Genomic DNA, 14684 nt, shown 5'->3' with positions numbered 1-14684 from the left:
GGTTCCAACGAATCCACGTACGATACAAAATTTGGGCTTAATTTTACGGACTACGGTGTATGCATGGATCGTCGATTTATTAAGATTTCTTTCCAAAGACTCGTATTCTTTTATAGGTCTACGCCGTTTGAACGACGATATCGAGATTTCTCTAGCGATCGGAGATAGATCGTATCTGGACAGTCTGGACATAGTTGTTTGGGTGGGTATTCGATTAAACTCGCTGGTTAATTTCTATTTTATTCGAGTGGAATTGGTAAAGACAGGAAAATCGATCGATAGCTTCTTGTCTGTCCGATATAAAACCGGAGATTTGATAAATTCGTTGCGAACGTTTAGGTTTTGTTCGAACTTTGTCAAGTTCCTTCCAAGTTCTAGATCTGCTAGCCAAATATAAGACGAGCTAAGAAATTTCCAAGTTTTTTGTTGCATCGCAGTGGCATTAAAAACTCGTCCTTTTATTTATGTTTCCCGTCGTTGTCCTTTAGAGTGACTCGTCTCTTTCCTGCAAATGACACGTAACTGGAAACGTCGCGTACAAAGACAATCGAGACTCTCGGGGAAACCTGATGGAACCTCGTTCTCGACGAGAATCCTAATATATATCATATATATATATATATATATATATAAAACGTAGATTTAATTCAGTTCGTCGAAGCGGAGAAGTAATCGTCGTCGATTTTTCATCTGAATTTTCTCCGGATCTTCTTTATTTGGAAAGGAAAGAACGATCTGGTTGTTCTCGATAGACGGTTTCGGTTTAACGCGTACAATATTTTTAGCTATTTGTTCGACGAGTCCTTACGTTCATTCTTCCTCATCGACGTTTCAACTCTTAATTAGCGTTAGATAACTACGTTTTCGCTAGGTAATACGTGGAATACTTGTAACGTAAACTTATCGAATCTCGTATCGAGTTACGTACGTAATTACGATTTGAAAAATACGTAAATAGATAGAAGAAGTCGTTCGTAAGATCGATTTAGACCAAACATAACGTTTATCGGTACTCCACGTGAGCACACGAGCTGTTGCTTGTAACAAAAATCTCGTTATCATCGAGTGGAGAATCTCAGGTGTCAGGGCAGGGACAGGACGGTCCTTCCACCGCATTCATCCAATTTACTTTTCTATGCTCTTGTACATGTAATACACGCATACATACGTATACTTATATAAATATAATACATTAAATAAGCGTACGTAACACTAAAACGAGAAGAAAATTCTATTATATCGCCCCTATTTCTAGTCGTGACGGGATATTAAGGATCGAAGCGAACATTGTGAACCTCGAATAGATGTAACGCGTATCTAATAGGAAATTACGTACCTCGGAGAGAATTACACACCGTCCAACACCTTCCGAGTCGTACAAAATGAATTAATGAATTAATACGATGGATTAAGACAGGAAAGAAAAGAAATTACGGAATACCGAGCGGCTGAGAAACGATAGTTTTCCGCGTTACGATTCTTACCGCGTAACCGAACAAGCCGCGCTTTTCTTTGAACAACGGCGACTTATTAATTCAATTTACCAATGACGTTCGTTTTGCGAATTAAAGTTACTTAAAAAATTTACCAGAATCTCAAAGGCAACAGCGTTGGTTCGTCCTTACGTTGCTCGATAACGGGTAACAGATATTATTTATTCTACGGCAATTTCATTACGTACCAATTTATGTCTCTTCGAGGTATTTACTCGCGATAACGAGATAGATAGGTACGAACGAGAGGGTATACTTTTGTCGTGCGTCGTTGGCAATCGAATTTCGAAGATGGATGCGAACGACGATAATTGGCGTTGTGCGTGTTTTCTTGGTAAAAGTAAACGAGTGTTCACGGTCGTGTAAATAATTCAAACGACCGTCCGAAATATCTACGTCTGTGTAAAAATCGAATACGCGTGTACAAAGTGGAAGATGCTTTTACCTACGAACAGCTTCTCTTATCGTTCGATCGCAGTTATTCGTCGTTGCAGATTTTTCCTCTTCGTCGATAACGTGCACCGAATATGCGACTCGATCGTTAACTGGCACGATGACGTAACCAGAAGATCAGATTTCTTCGATAATTTTTGCGTTATCCAACGACGTAGTTTTATAAAGCGGCTACCGTCACACGCCGTTGAAAACATATTTCAAGAAGTCGGTCGTTCGATTAATCCTCGTCCGTCCGCTCGTTTTCTCCGCTTAATGTTCGTACTTTGGTGTTAAGTCAGAGCAGACAATGATAAAACATCGATCTAACGAAAATCAATGTAACGACCGGTCTAGTTTGCAAATTCTCTTACCGAAGATGAGAGGTATGTACGAGGATTAACGATCAACGATATTTCTGCGAAAGAGTATCTCTTAACGACGTTCGAAGAAACAAGGTTATTCCAACAGTTGCTAAGATGTAATATCGAAGAGATGGTTGTTTGAGAATTGCAGCATCGTATTTTCGAACGGACCGAGCCTCGTTCGATCGTGTAGCTCGCGTTAATTAACTGTTTCGCCGAAAATTAATTGGCAACGTTCGACGAAAATTAATTAACTCGTATCTGCGATATCATCTGGTTGTGTCGTTGCACGCATATCGAACGCTTACTCGCTCGCACGCGTCCAATTTCTCCTTTCTAGCTTCCTACGTATGTTGTCTCGCAGATGAGATATACGTATGCAGTTGGAAAGAATAATGCAGAGGCTGGACGAGTTTCGACTTGTCCGGAGCATTCGACAGGGAGAGAGCTATACAAGCAGGCGATACGATGAACACGAGTCGTGGCTCGTGACGCGTCAAGGCTGAGTCGCATGATTTTTTCCCTCTTACGGCATTTCTCTGTTAAACGTGCAATTTGTCTACTCGTCGTAAATGAAAACCGATTCTCTCCGTGATTCGACCATTCTTTTCCATAGTCTGCCTCTGTCGTCGTCCGTGTAGTCGACACGTGTCTAAAACTAATTGCGAAGTAAGCGAATATTTCGAAGAAAACGGTGAGCGAGGGGGAGGGGAGAATAAGTAAAAAAAAAAAAAAAAAGAAAAACTCGGAGACGAAGAAAAGAGGAGGAAAATCGGACCGTTCAGCCTTAGGTCGAAAATAGATGCAACGTACAGCGATAGCGAAATCTAGTAAAACGTGGCAGTAGATAGCCGCGCTTGTATTGATTTTCCGCAGTCACGAGTAAAGTACACACACGTACGAAAGAGTGTCGTTCGCCCGCTTCGCCGGGAAATTCGCAGACCGATGATACGTTATCGATAATTTGGAAATTTGTACCGGCGAATCTAGACGCGGCTCGTTCGCCATAATTTCGGAGATTCCGCGTACGCTGCCGGCCCGTTTCCGGTACGCCGATTTTCCGAGATCCGGGCGCGTGGCGACCGGTAAATTCAGGAAATCATGCTGCATCGATTGTCGACGACGACGACAACGACAACGATAACGGCAACGGCGCAACGTCGAACGGGAGCGTGTCGCGTGTTTCCGATCGATCGACGATTTCACGAGTCGTTGCCGGAAGTTCGACGTGGCAATCTCGACGCTGTCGTGTGTGGCGAAAGAGCGGAGCCCGTGAATTCTCCGGGTACTTTTGTCGTCGGTAACCTCGAAACGTTGGCCAGATTAAACACGACAGTTTCGAGATTCGCCCGGTTGGCCCGTGCAATTAGGGCTATTATTAGGGTATTTCGTAGGATTAGCCAGTGACGTTCGAATTGCTGTCGATGGTTGACCAGTGGAAATTCGGTTCGATAATCCCCTTGTAATATCGATGGCGAATTTCGAGGCGAAATCGGAATACGAAAGCGTTGTCAGGCACGCGAGCGTCGTTGTCGATCTTTGCCGCGAAAGCTTGACGCCGTGTGCTACACGTTTCCGGTTCGTGTAGATATCGAGAAAACGCTTTACGCTGAAAAAAACGTTATTTTCACGGGTCGGCTTTCAACCGACCCTGCTGCCGCGTTTACCACGGGCGCACCAATCAAATCTCCACGTACCTTTTTCTTATAATAAGTAGGCTCAAAATGATTTCGCGTAGCGATAGCAACGCGAGTCTCTCCTTCTTACGTATCGATGGCCGTGCAGAGATTTTATCCGTGCATGGAACGGAACGTAAGCACCATGATCGTTATATATACGTAGGTATACTGCGTCGAAAACAAAACCACGATTGCTAAAGATAAAAAAAAAAAAAGAAAAAAAAAAAGAACAATGGAAATATTAGCTTGTTCGTTGATATATTGTTGCGTCAAAAAGTACGTACTTGTGAAGTAATTTATGTGTACCGCGATAATGGGTGACGCGATAAAAATTTTTGCGAGTATGGAAAATTCGAATGAAAAAGAGGAACGAAATTTAAGGGCGGGAGGGACAGAAGGGAGGGGAAGAAATCAATATCATCGCTATTTTGCATCAGAAGTATTGTAAAACGGGGAATTTTCCTCGCCTTGTGATCATTTATGTTTGTAAATTGTAGCCGATTTACGATTCCTATAATACGATGTATATGTACTCTAGACACTTCGAGAAACGGACTTGTATTATTTTATTCTTAGCACTCGATGATGAGTTACGAAGTTTCGTTGATGAATATACTAATCTCATTTTTGTAAATATTAATTTAAAAAGAAATAAATCTTATTGTAAAGATTGTATAATTTAAACCATCGTTACGTTTTTACCGATTTCTCTCAGTCAATCGTTACTGCACGTATTCCTTCGATCCTTCCTCTCCGTTGCGCTTTTCATTTTCTTTTCTTTCCTTTTCTTTTCTTTTCTTTTCTTTTCTATTCTGTTCCCCTTCGTTCGTCCATGCTGCATGAAATATCTTTCCTGCCTCGTTTCACATAAAAAAAGCACATAAAAAATTTGGCAATTGGTATTGGCAATGGCGCGTCTTTACCGTACACTGTTAGTACGCTTTTCATTTTGCAAATAGCGGCGGAACTTTCACGGTATCGTATTATTTCGATCAATACGTAACGGAACGTCTCTCTTTCTCTTTTTAGTTTAAGCACTTTTTATCTGCAGGGAAGAAAAAAGTGAAAAATGCGTGCAGCGTTTAGAATTTATTTGTGCGATTACGTTTCATCGTGCGACAACGTTTTCGATTCTGTAATCGACGAACGAATTCTAACGAAACATTGTTACTGTTGCTTCGACAACGATAATAGGTGTTACGCATCTTAAAATCGCGTAATCGAAGAAGTTATTGTTGAACGCTTCTTTCGACAAATATAAAGGAAGCGCATACGTTGAAACGTTTGTCCGTTTAAAGATAAAATAATTTTTATCCGACACGAATGACTTATGTGATTACATTAGTGTCTTATAAATGTGATACTTGACGATTAAAGAAAAATATTTACGGCAAGAATGTATTATATTCAAGAGTATTAACTATAGTATTCTTTTTGTTAATAGTTTACAAGTTTCCTGTATTAAAATTAGTCCAATAGAATTGGCCTTTTCTTTTTCTTTTTTTCTTTTTTTTATTAAATGATATTTCTACGTTGTACTATGCGAATAAAATGTGACATATTTATTAAAAGGAATAAAAAGTTTCGAAGCATAAATCGAGTCGTAAGAAACGTAATTTGCGCGATATATTAATCTCTGACTTTTTTTCCAATATATTACCTTTTTTCGCCATTTAGAAGTGATAATATTTCCTTACCAACTTTAGAAGTCGTTTTAACAGAACTTTGCTATGATATTTCAAATAATTTCTTTTTTATCATTTTCTTTCGTTCATATACGTCTAACGCGTTTATTACGTATTAATAAATTTAATCATTATGAAATTCGAATAATAACATGGACAAAGAAATTGCGAAACAACGGTATTATCGAATTAAACAGAATTCGTACATCTATCAAGGTTCGTAAGTGTTTTAAATCATTATATTCCATCGCGTGTTTCCTTCAGCTCAATGCTACGAGTTACATGTGCACTCATAAAATAGGAACAAATGCATCGTCTTATATAATACTCGTAACACCGTTATTTTCAGTAACTGCAGATACCAAGCCATCGTTAACTCTCAATAACCGTGTACGGTTCTTCCCTTTTACATTTCCAAAGACTCGATCCTCCACGGTTTATATACATCTTCTCCCCTGACCTTTAAGGCCGAAGACTTTTATTATAAGTGAAAATTCATCGCAGCACGTCCTTTTCAATTTCAAAGGAAATGGGATTAAACGTTCTATCGTTACTCGATACTACACGACGATAACGTTAAAATAAAAATCGCGTGGCGTGAAATTTCGTGATAGCCTTTAGGTGCTAGATTTCTCTGAAAGATATTCTAGAAATGTTCCAAAATCGTTTATTTACGAATATATTCGTTCGTGCGATTTACGAATGATCGACAACGATCATCGTACTCGCGCTAACATCGGTAGATTGCGGTCGTGCGGTTACGTTATCGATATCGGATGCTCAGTCTTGGCTTTCCGTCATCTGTATCGGTATCGAGATTGAACAGGATACGCGGAACAAAACAGTGGTTTCCAAAGTGCTAATCGAATCCTTCGGGAACGGTCTAACTCCTTGGACACGATTCGGATCGACGGTCGTATTTAGTTGTAAAGTGGGAACTTGTGGTTGTAGGTCATGTAGTTTTGAAATTTTTTAACGTTTCGCCAGCATTGCGGTTGTTTTCAATGGATCGGAGAACTTTGGCATTGGTTCTGGCGTTGTACGATAAAACTGTGTTGCGATGCTGGCGAAACATTGAAACGTTCTTTGGGAAAAAACATGGATTACGGGAAAGATATAAATTATGAAACGTTGGGTCGCGGAAGCTTGAAAGTTACGTAAAAGTCACGTAAAATTTTCGTTACTTCGTTTATATACATATAAATAGAATAATAAAGCTATATGTATCGATTATGCAAAAGCTACGTTACATAAGTTGATAAAGTTTTGTACAAAAGTTTTGCAGAAATCTCTTAGGTTTATTACGTCGTACTAGATCGCTCGTTCGCGATTTCTTTGCTGGTTTTGTTGACTAAAATTACTTTGGTCGAATATACGTTGCAACAAAAGACATTAAAAATACGGAATCTGTCGGAAAATTTCGAAACGAAATAACGTTGCATCGTTAAATTTAGTCGATTGTTAACAACGAATAACGCGAATAAAACGCATTTCGTTCGATATAGATGAATTTTCTCAATTACGGTATCTTTCAATCAATTTTTTCATCCGAGTTGTAGGACGAATTTCTTTTCTCATGGATGCACGAAAGTTAATAAGATAAAGTACCATGTACGTTCATTGCAGTTGTATTATTGGCACGAGTTCGAACGATTACAAATTGCCCGGTACATTCTTATCGTGGACAAATTTACGAGCTGCAATGTTGCAACCGTAGTCGACTCGGAACTGTACATTACCATGCATCGGTACTTGGGTAACTGATGCAATTTGATCAAGTGTTCGATATTTTCGTTACAGTTTCGAAGAACGATCGCAGAACATTTTCCTATTATTCATTCTCTACCTCCTCTTGTCCTAATTGGGATCGCATTCCCTGCTAAATTTTAACTGAAGTACGGAATATATCCGCATTATCGAATTTACAATGTAACTATAAACACTCTAGGGTCCTAATATTAAACAGATACTTTTACAGTTACCTAACTAACGTAGCATCAATTACTCCATACTAATTACATGTACGTTGCCGCTTGAGATACGATCAGAGACTACAGAATTAGACGAAAAAGTTTCGTTCGAAATACATTTTCCAGGTTTGCGGTAATTTATCAGTGTCTAAATATTTATGGATGGTAGTGTACATATGGAGCAACACGATATGAACATTGTGCTTTACCGTGTCGTAGCTTCGAATTGACGGCGTCGGTGTATTAGAGCGGTATAACGATGACTGCCGGTGCCGGACGATAAATTTTAGAAAATCCTCGAAATAGAATGGCGGACGAGAGGAGTGGCTCCCTGTGAAAAAGCCAGCGGCACGACCTTGGCTCATCTATAGATTGTTGCTGCGTCTAAATTCGTACCACTCCCGTGTGCACGAACAATCATAATGTTTCCGCAACGATACATCGTCCACCGATGCTCCGAAAGCATAAAGAACGTTAGACAAGTGACTTTCCTCGTGTCACGAAATCATTCTTGCGTCGTACTCGTGTTAATTCGTTTTCTAGATATAACAATGAACATCCGATCTTTCGCCATATCGAAACCCGAAACTTCATAGTTACTTACGTTCGCCTCGTTTTCGTCTAATTATTTTTATCCTTCCTATCTACGATAATAATTCTTTGGCAACCGAACCGATCTCCGCTTGAAAATTTCTCTCTGCGACTGTGTAACTCATTGGCAAAATACCGTTGATTCGCGTTATTCGCTTGGCCACGGAGCAACAGCGAGATGATTTCCTTCGGACGAACAACGATACTTTGCTTCTCATCGATTGCTTTTATTTGATCGATATTTTTCAAATGTACAACTATCTAATTAGACGACTCGATACGACAATTCTGCCGAACGTCAACCGACAGCCAGATATCTTTGCCGGAACAGAACCATCCGATTTTCCTCTGTCTAAGTATAAAATCGCAGGTAATATAAAGAAAATTTTAAAGCCACAAATCTTGCTGCCTGTTAGCGTGTAGCTAAAACGTTCGCGAATTGCACAGAGTGTGTTATTGCTTAGAAAGCGACGGTATCGAGTTTCTTGTTGTAGCGAGAAGCGCGATGTTGTAGGACGTCGTGAGTCAGCTAGGTGATTAACAATTGATCGCGATACGTATTTCACTCGCCATGGAAACGTATATTTAAGTCCGTTCACTTGGCTAATAAAGAGCAGAGAGATCTGGAAAAACGCGGTGTTCGTAAGACGGACGGGAATCGGTTCACGCTGGAAAGGTTGGAAAGGTTAAAAGACCGCGTTTCCCGTCGCTGTTATCTCGCTGACGGGCGTCAGATGGTGGATCTGTCTAGTTCACAGATGTCACGGTGACTCGTGTTATCGCGTGAATTATCTCTGAATTTTTGCATAATATTAACGCGATGATTCATGCGTGTCGAACCGAATAAAGAATCGAATAAAACTGTTTCCTCCTCCTTGAAGAAGAAGAAGAAGAAGAAGAAGAAGAAAAAGAAGAAGACGAAGAAACGCCCGACGGAAATTATTTATCGACAGTTGTCAAATTATTTCTCTTTTTTGCGAACCATCTTTCCGCTATACTTTCATCGACGTTCGTTACGATAGCAACTTTTCGTCAGAGGATGTTTCAAAGGAAGATGTTTATTAGGCGTCGAATATATCTAACGTTCGATCGGAAAGTAAAAAGACAATGAGAATACCGAGGCGATGATTTGTTCGGTATCTGCTCCGAAAAGTTTCGCTCGGAAATATCACGAATTTTCTCACAGGTGGATCGATCGTAGGCAGGATAAACGCGAGGATGAACTTGGCTGCGATCAAACTTCAACGGTTTATACGTGTACGCTGTTCGTAAGAAAGAAAAAGTTGGGCTAATTAACAAGTTGAAGTCTGAAAATACGCTTTGCTCGAGAACACGGCACGTAATTTCGTATCGGCTTGGATACAAAGGAAATTAATTTCGCCACGTGTATAATCGACGCGAGGGAAACAGCGTTCACGGTTCGCGTATATAGTTTCTAACGTTACGGCGAGGCACACAGTCTGTGGAAGACAAGTTCACTGATTGGAACGGAAGAAGATTTACGCCATTCCATCAACGGTTAATCGAACGATATTAATTCGCAGTCTACTTGTTACGCTGTTAGATCGTAGGAGATCGAGACTAGAGCTGCGTGGGTCCAAAGTACGTTAATAGGTAACACCGATCGGCTGGAAATCTTTATTAATAGCCGTGTCTCGCTAACGAACCTGTCGTGACGTTCCTTCGCGTACGATCGACGTGAAAATTTTCGTACTTCCCAAGATAGCTTGTTTCAGGTACGAGGCGCGCAGCGTTTCTACTGTCGCGTGTGAAGTCGGCACTTCTCGTTATTTTTAGCGTGTCTCCATCGTGCAAGTTTCTATTTCCAACACAAAGTGGTTCCTTACCGTCGTTTATCTCTACATATGCGTTAAGTTAGAATAATAAGCTACGCATATATTTTACGATTACCACGAGAACAAGCGGATGTGCTCGACGAGGGTACGGTATCGCGTGCTGTGCCAACTCGTCGATTGAACGCGTCGACCAACAAGTTAAATTCAACAAATAAATTAAACCATATCTGCCCGCCTCCCATCCCTCAGGAATAAGCTTCTTCTTCGACGATGCGTAAAAATGCGAATGGTTGATTAAGTATTTCATTGGGTATCGTTGGTGACGGCTTGTAAATTCGTTCGGCGCTTATACAGCAATGAACATCGATATACCGTCTTTCTTTATCTTTGTTGAATCTTGTACAGACGTCGGTGAATCGTAGGAACAATTTATACACGACTTTGATCTTTTATTTGGTTGTTTGAAAAGTTCATAGCGTTTTTTCACGATCAGTGTTGATCTTCTCAACGTCTTAAATTCGTTTAAACTAATTTTTGGTAGCACGAGAGAAACATATGCACGAATATTTATATAATTTCTACATGTGACACGTATAAGTAAAAATAGAAATAGAGATAACTCGATGTTCTATAGAACGCGTACATATGCTTTTTTTTTTAGCAAATGTAATACCTTCTGTGTAAAGAAAGGATTAAGTTCTGATACGTAGCTGACGTTTCGGTGAAATATAGCGAAACGTTGAATTCACGCTGGTCGAACACTACATGCACAAATTAAAGAGAAAAGTGTTTTCTCCTCTCCTGCTCGAAAATTTTTCTGAAACTTCGCTACGAACTGTTCGAACAATCCCCATATGTATTTGTTTATCCTAACGCGAAAGCGTTGTATATTTACCTCACGTAGTAATACGTTTCAAATTCAAAGATAGCCAAAGCTGAGAGATAACATCGACAAGTGCTTCTATTCTTCTTGGAACGAAAAATTTTACATCTGTAAGCACGAGTTGTCGCAAAATCTATTACTTTCATGGACACAGATCGTCGCGTATCTGCTCTTTCCCGGATTGATTTCATTTTGAGCGAAAACCACGTGCAACGTTATGACGCTCCTTAACGAACAATTTTGCAGCTCGGTTGCGAATTTACATTCGCAAAATTTTTGCACAAAATCTTGAAACACGTTGATTCTCGCACTGCTTAGAAAAAGCTTTCATGCTCGAATGTTTAGGGGGTTGATGATATATTTAGGGAAAGAATTTACCAAACTTCATGTAGACATTCGGGTTACTGCGAATTGTTTAATAAGGTTCGGGTGTAATATAGATGTATAGTCGGTTTATTTTGTTAATGCGTTTTTCAACAACGGGCGGATTTGTAGCGATAGGATACGGAAAGCAGGGATCAGAAATGTATTAAAACGTAATTGTTACGTTTTACGGATGAGATGTTTCTGAGAAGTGGACAATGTTTGCCGAGTTTCTAGCGATTGTGGCGGAAATGTAAGACTAACGTAAGATGTAACGATAAATGTTATGCGTGCATATTTGATACGTAAATTCATAGTTTAATTAGAAAACTTTAATTAAAAAATGCAGAAATATTAAGTGGCACGATTTGTTCCGAAATTTTGGAGATACTCTGTATACGTGGTTCAGAATTGAACGTTACCGAATAGCATCGAGTATAATTCGGCAAAGATACATTTTTCTCAATCTCTGCGAAATTACATGATAACAATGCGTTCTAACATTGGTCGATGGATCGCGAAATTTGATACATTTACAGGAAACTTAAAGACGTGAAAATGCACAGAATACATATTCTCTACGATGGAATCTAGACGCGATTTTAATTGGCTTTTCTCGCTTCAGTTTTGAACCACTTGGTCGATTTCATGTCATTCTAACGTACGTAAAACGGATAAGGGGAAAGAACAAGGAACGTTACGAAATAATTTTATCGAAGAAGATGAACTTTGATGTTTTGGTCTGCCAATAAAGAACAAGGTTCGGTAAGTTTATATTGTTCATGACGTGATGCTTTTTACCGGGAATCGGTGAAAATACGAACAAAACGATAACCGTTCCACGTTACGTCGATGTTTCTCCAATTGTAAACTGCGCAACGGTGGAACAAAATGAGAAATGTCTGCTTCCATTGTTATCAGGACGAGAAATATCCAATCGTTTTATTAATATGTACTTAGATGCATCGTTGCGCGCTCGCTTGTTACGTATGTGAATAGCGTAATTCGATCTTAGACTAACGAAAAATAATGGAAGTGGGAGGAAATTGGCAACATTTTCTGTGTCTTGTTTCACCGGAACGGTGGATCTTGTTTTTAACCGGTGCGCCAAACGATCATTTTTAAGCAATGTCGTTTTAAATTCGTTTTATATTTCTGCTTCGTAATCCAGCAAGCCAAGATACGGTGTACATGGCAGAATCAGCGAACATAGAAATTCCATGTTTTTTCCCTTCGTATCTAAATCCGTGATCCATAAGCGTGTACGAACCGATATCGTTATTAATTCGTCGCTGCCAGAATTTGAAAAACCGTCTCTTAACAACGTTGTCTCGTGTATAGCCGATAGCGTTTTTGGTGTACGTTTAGCGGAACCGGCAAATTGTTTTTCAATTCGCATCGCCGTGCAGAGAGGCACGCGTGTAGGCAGAGCACGTAACGACCAAAGGAAGGCGATTCGAATGCTTCAGGCATTCGTCTGAACGAAACGAGTATGCGTGATGACCTGCCAATTGTCGGCTCCAATCGTTTGCAGGCTCTTGAAGCGTGCTTTTTGTTAATAGCGCTCGTCGAAGCTCGTTAAACTAGCAGCAGGCCCAGCTGTCATTAAATGTGTCGTATACGTGCTGTGTTATCTTTCCAATGTCGATACCAGTTGGAAATAATTAATCCCGGTCGCCCGTACGTCCCGTGAATCGTTTCGAGTCGTCATCGAGCTTAACTCGCGATTACAGGGATCGATCCTTTCGCTTTGAGTTTCAGCTTGACTCGGTTTAACCGTTTCTTGTTCGGTGAACGACGAACGCTCGTAGTCGTCCGTCGTTCGAAAATTTCACGTCCATTCGCGAACGAAATTGAACTCGTTACTGGCAAGGAAGCACGAGGTTTGGACGTGCGTTTGGATGACGCTATCGGGATCCACGCGCCGTTTCAGGGTTAAATCGACTCGAGCCGCAACTCCTACGAAACGATCTCTCGAAGGCAACCAACCGAAGCCACCGCTTTTTGCAAGTAGATCGCTGTTAAAAGGGGCGATCATGGGTTTAAAGAGCGGACAGCTAATTGTACGATTCATCCTACGCCACAGGGTCTTCCCTTAGTGGAACGCAGATAGAGTTTAGTCCTTGGCAGACCCATCCGATTCCAGCGTTTAGCTATCGCGAGATAGCGAAAACCGGTGTTTCGGCGTGTAAAACTTTGGTTTTTGTGGCCAGCTGCGAATCCAGAGATGTAATACACGGCGGATGAAGTTGAAGTTGCAGAACCTCGACGATGGAACCAAAGTCGCTTAATACGTATATATTTTTCTGGAGTGTTTGGGGCGAGAGGAAAACGTATCGTCGTTGTGTAACTTAAACTTAAACGAAGAGAGATCTGTACGTAACCTTTGGTTAGATAGTCACTCGTCGTTAAAGTAGATCGTCCACCGAGCCCAGTAGACAAATGTCTCGCACGAAACGACATCTCACGCGATCTTTCAAGATTATTTAAACAAAAGAAAGAATGCTGTACCCGTTTTAGTGTACTCCTGAATCGTTCGACCGTTATCGTGAAGCTATCGTTTAAGTGTCAACTTGTATCAAGGTACCTTTTTGTGGGCCGCATACTTACTGTTGCTGCTGCTGTTGCTGTTGCTGGAACAGACGCAAGAGGAAACGAAAAGAAACCACGAAACGATGCTTGTGATCGTTCGATGACCGATCATTTGCTCGCCCAGGCATCCAGCTAGAAACTACGAACAAAGAGGCAACCGATATCACATGCTGTTGATCGAGTATCTCAGCTTCAGATCGCCAGTTTAGCGATGCGCAAACAAATGTAATCTAGAAGAATCAAAATACGCGAATACCCGTTGCCATGATATACCGTTGAAAGGATCGTTGAACCAGCCTTTAGCGAATACAATAAACGTTAAACTAGTTTTCAAAGCAATAATTACGTGGCAAGGGACGAACGTTTAATCGTATCGTATCGTCACTTCGATGCACGTTTCGCTGTTTCTTTTCGATTCGCAGCTATGATCGCCCGTAAGGATGTACCTATAAATTAAATGAATATAAATATAAATAAATATATAAATAAGTAAATATATATATATATATATATAAATATAACGAGAAAGAAATAATAAAGAATCTAAGTGCGGATCGAAGTCGCCGAATTACCTGAGGTTCGCTGCAATTCAGCCTCTTTGACGTCTATGATCCGTGACAATACGGGTCAATTGTATATGTATAAATATAGATAATACTATCGAATCAGAAACCGAAACGTGGCTAAGTCTGTCTGTGAATATAATATCAAGTATGTAAACAAAGATGTGTTTTAGGCTATTTGTATTTAAACTAATTTGAGCTGATTGTTTACGTATCCCTGGTACTTACGAGTGATTATACGATAAATACAAATAAATTAATTAAATAGTTAA

At 40.2% G+C, this 14684-nt stretch overlaps 1 protein-coding gene across 1 annotated transcript in view; it reads left to right on the top strand.

Moving 5' to 3' along the window:
• LOC126868940 (cAMP-dependent protein kinase catalytic subunit 1) overlaps positions 1 to 14684 on the top strand; it is a 31552-nt gene extending 16868 nt beyond the window's left edge. Inside the window, exon 1 of the mRNA XM_050624962.1 lies at positions 1 to 14684. This exon is cut by the window's left edge and continues 16868 nt beyond it. The gene's annotated coding sequence lies outside the window, so the exon portion shown is untranslated.

Source organism: Bombus huntii, chromosome 8, assembly GCF_024542735.1.
Source record: "Bombus huntii isolate Logan2020A chromosome 8, iyBomHunt1.1, whole genome shotgun sequence".
Taxonomy (NCBI): Eukaryota; Metazoa; Arthropoda; class Insecta; order Hymenoptera; family Apidae; genus Bombus; species Bombus huntii.
Note: the sequence above shows the minus strand (reverse complement) of the source record. Positions and strands in the feature narration are given on the sequence as shown.